Genomic DNA, 4,754 nt, shown 5'->3' with positions numbered 1-4,754 from the left:
CAAAAACAGCATGGTATTGGTACCAAAATAGACAGGTAGATCAATGGTACAGAATAGAGGACATGGACACAAACCCAAATAAATACAATTTTCTCATACTAGACAAAGGGTCCAAAAATATGCAATGGAGAAAAGATAGCCTCTTCAACAATTGGTGCTGGGAAATCTGGAAAATCATATGCAACAGAATGAAATTAAACCCCTATCTCTCACCCTACACAAAACTCAACTTAAAATGGATCAAGGACCTCGGAATCAGACCAGAGACCCTGCATCTTATAGAAGAAAAAGAAGGTCCAAACCTTCAACTTGTTGGCTTAGGATCAGACTTCCTTAACAGGACTCCCATAGCACAAGAAATAAAAACAAGAATCAACAACTGGGATAGATTCAAACTAAAAAGCTTTCACTCAGCAAAGGAAATTATCAGAAATGTGACGAGACAGCCTACAGAGTGGGAGAATATCTTTACCACTCAGACTTCAGATAGAGCACTAATTTCCAGAATCTATAAAGAACTCAAAAAACTCTACACCAAGAATACAAATAATCCAATCAACAAATGGGCTAAGGAAATGAACAGACACTTCACAGAAAATGATGTACAAGCAATCAACAGATATATGAAAAAATGCTCAATGTCTCTAGTAATAAGAGAAATGGAAATCAAAACTACCCTAAGATTTCATCTCACCCCAATTAGAATGGTGATTATCAAGAACACAAGCAACAATAAGTGTTGGTGAGGATGTGGGGAAAAAGGTACACTCATACATTGCTGGTGGTGTTGCAAATTAGTGCAGCCACTCTGGAAAGCAGTATGGAGATTCCTCAGAAAGCTTGGAATGGAACCACCATTTGACCCAGCTATTCCACTCCTTGGCCTATACCCAAAGGACTTAAAATCAGCATACTACAGAGATACAGCCACATCAATGTTCATTGCTGCTCATTTCACCATAGTCAGATTGTGGAACCAACCTAGATGCCCTTCAGTTGATGAATGGATAAAGAAACTGTGGCATATATATATATACACGATAGAATATTACTCTGCAATGAAGAATGATAAAATTACGGCATTTACAGGCAAATGGATGAAATTGGAGAATATCATGCTAAGTGAGATAAGCCAATCTCAAAAAACTAAAGGAGGAATGATCTCGCTGATAAGCGGATAAGGACATATAATGGGGGGTGGGAGGGGTTAGCATTAGGGTTAGGGTTAGGTTTAGGGTTAGGGATAAGGAGGGTGGTAAGAGTGAAGCAAAGAAGTGTCGGGGTGCCGCGGACCCCCAGCCCTTCGGCGTGGCCAAGATGGCGCCTGGCAAGGTGCCAAGGAAGTGCTGAGAACAAAACCAGGTACCTCCAGCAGACTAATACTCTCTGCCAACAAGTGGCGTATTTTGAGGAAGTTAATGTGATTGGTCATGGGTCCTCGTGGACACTGCATGATCGCTATATCCACACTATTATGCTCCATTACTGTCCATGCTTTTCCCTCGTGATCTATAAGCTGATTGGTTGATGTATGTAATGTAAGGCGCTTGCAAGAGCGGCCAGTGCTGGCCAGCCAGAAGAAGCAGACTGCAGAAAATAAAGAACTTGCCCTGATCCGGTTTCGTGTTTCTCTGCGGGCAGGGGACGCGATAAAGAAGGACTGTATAGAGGGAAAAGAGGGGTGGGAGGGGTGGGGGGAAGGGAAAATAAATAATGAATCAACATTGTTGCCCTATGTAAATTTATGATTACACAAATGGTATGCCTTGACTCCATGTACAAATAGAGAAACAACATGTATCCCATTTGTATACAATAATAAAAAAAATAGTTTAAAATTAAAAAAAAATTGATGAAATTTCCTTTATGTATATCCGGAACTGTGGTGGATATATTCATATAACAATCAATTCTCTTACCAGATGATGAGATGGTATTGTTATTCTCAGTTTATAGATGATAATATAAATGTGTGAAGTGTCAGAAAATGCACCCCAAGTAAGATAATCTGCAACAAGAATCTGCAAAATATCTTAAAACACATGAAATATTCAGAAAAAATAGATAATATTATTATTGTTTTTAGAACAGTAAACATTAGTCTCTGACGTCATTTCATTAACTGTTAAATGTACAAAATAATGCTGACCACAAAGGTCATTCTAACCAATAAAAAGAATTGTGTGTATACTACTTGGCACTTTGGAATACACAGAATTCACATTAAAATATTTCAACATCAACAATTATTAAGTTCTTGAATTTAGTAAGTGCATTTTATAGTATATCTTTTGTGTTTTATCATATTTCCATCATTATTTATGTCAAGTATTTTAATACTCTGATACCTGGAGCTCCTGCCTCTGGCTTCCACTCTACTGAATTTCCTCAGCTTCATCCAGGACACATGAAGCCCTATATGAGCAAATATTCCCCTTATTCAAATTCCTTAGTATCCTTTCACTCATTGCCAGTTTTCTTTTGTCATTCTCCATTTCTTAATAATAAATATTAATTTTTTTTGCCTATATATGGATATTTAGTACATTCATCTTTTGCCTTTATTTTGGTCCAAGCTGTTACTGGCATAAAGTCCATTATTTCGATTCAGACTCAAAGTTATCCCAGATATGTAAGTGTACTCAGAAACCTATCAGTCAGTTTACAGATTCCTTCTCTATATACTATTTTTATAATATTCATTCATGTTGCCATTTAAGTAATCTTCAAGAATTCAGAACCCTTTGTTACATCTCAAAAATAAAGAAATGCAACCACAAAAATAAACAAATGTCATAATATTTCACAAGTCAGGGGTTTCTGGGTATTTAATATTTATTAGGATGGAAAATTTGAATAAATCCTAGGTTCTATCAACTTTTTCAGGTAATGTAATAAGTCTCGACATGAAGTACATGGAGTCTACAAACAATGTGACAGAGTTTGTTCTTCTGGGACTTACAGAAAACCCAAAGATGCAGAAGATTGTATTTGCTGTGTTTTTGTTCATCTACATCATCTCTGTGGTAGGAAATTTGCTCATCTTGATAACCATCACTGCCAGCTCATTGTTGGGATCTCCCATGTATTTTTTCCTGGCCTATCTCTCCTTTATTGATGCCTGCTATGCCTCTGTCAATAATCCTAAACTGATTAGAGATTCACTTCAGGAAAAGAAGACCATCATTTTCAATGCATGTATGGCCCAAGTTTTGGGGAACATTTCTTTGGAGGTGTAGAGGTCATCCTGCTTACAGTGATGGCCTATGACCGATATGTGGCCATCTGCAAACCCTTGCACTATGCAACCATCATGAACTGGAGAGTGTGCATGCTGCTAGTGGGAGTGTCCTGGATGAGAGGCTTTCTCCATGCAACCATCCAGCTCCTCCTCATCTTCCCACTACCCTTCTGTGGCCCTAATGTCATCTATCACTTATGTGTGACCTGAGCCCTTTGCTCAATCTGGCCTTCACTGACACCCACATTCTGGGGCTCTTTGTTGCTCCCAACAGTGGGTTCATCTGCCTGTTAAACTTTCTCCTCCTGCTTGTCTCCTATGTGGTCATCTTGCACTCCCTGAAGACCCATAGCCTGGAGTGCAGGTGCAAGGCCCTGTCCACCTGTGTCTCCCACAACACAGAGGTTGCCTGTTCTTTGTTCCCTGCATATTTGTGTACACGAGACCTCCAGTAAATTTATCTATTGATAAAGCAGTTGCTGTATTCTATACCATGATAAATCTCATGTTAAATCCTGTGATCTACACTTTGAGAAATGCTCAGATGAAAACTGCCATTAGAAAATTGTTTAGCAGGAAAATTATTTGATAAATGAATGTGCTTAAATTCCAACATTGATTCAAAAGAGGAAAGGATGAATGAACATTTTGTAATATCTCAGCAAAATATGTTTGGAAGAGCATGAGAAAAGACTGTTATTCTCAAAATCTGCATTGAAAGAAGTAGGAATAGGTTCAAACAATGGAGAAAACCGAAGCCTGAATAATCTACTCATATTGCAAATTTCCACCCAACTGGTCATTTTTTCTGTCTTTGTCTATTTATATGGATTTAGAAATTTTCCTTCTAATAAAAAGTAATGATATCAAAAAATATTGATATTGATCGATAATGCCTATAACACTAAATCAGGTAAACACTGCTATTACCCTCTTTTACCTTACAGAAATGGAGAGTTATCAGGACAGATATACTGATGATTCAGTAACCATATTTCTGATTTTCAGGACCATATTTTTAGCTTCTATCATTCACTGCCAGTAATGATGAGAAACTTTTCATGTAACTTTACTGGTTACATTTTCTGAGAAAAGGACTGTACTTACCATATTACAATACTCTGACTATAACTAAAAATCAACCTATTTAATTGTTATTTGATACTCTTTTATTTATCAAAAGAAATGCTCATATATTTCTAGTAATATTATACTATCTAAGTACTTTGGGAAAAAGACAACAGGCCATTTATTTACCCTACAAGTGGTAAAAGATTCACCCCTGTTTCTAAGTTTCCTTTGAGTCTTTAGAACTAGAGTATTGCTCATGTCACTGTCTGCTGATAACCCATTAGAAAGAGGATGACTTAAATAAAAGAGTGCCTGGATATCTCTCTGTAATTCCTATTTACTAAAAGTGCAGATATAGTCCATAAATTACTTGCCTGCTAGCTACCAATATTTTCTACAAGTAGTACAATACTTGATACCTGATTACATATTAAATAAATAA

General features: G+C 37.0%; 1 pseudogene; it reads left to right on the top strand.

Moving 5' to 3' along the window:
* Positions 1–2,915: 2,915 nt before the first annotated feature.
* LOC124959411 (olfactory receptor 4C46-like) lies at positions 2,916–3,830 on the top strand (annotated as a pseudogene).
* Positions 3,831–4,754: the final 924 nt, after the last annotated feature.

This window comes from Sciurus carolinensis, chromosome 11 (genome assembly GCF_902686445.1).
Source record: "Sciurus carolinensis chromosome 11, mSciCar1.2, whole genome shotgun sequence".
In the NCBI taxonomy this organism is placed as follows: Eukaryota; Metazoa; Chordata; class Mammalia; order Rodentia; family Sciuridae; genus Sciurus; species Sciurus carolinensis.
This window is presented reverse-complemented; position numbering and strand designations above follow the sequence as displayed.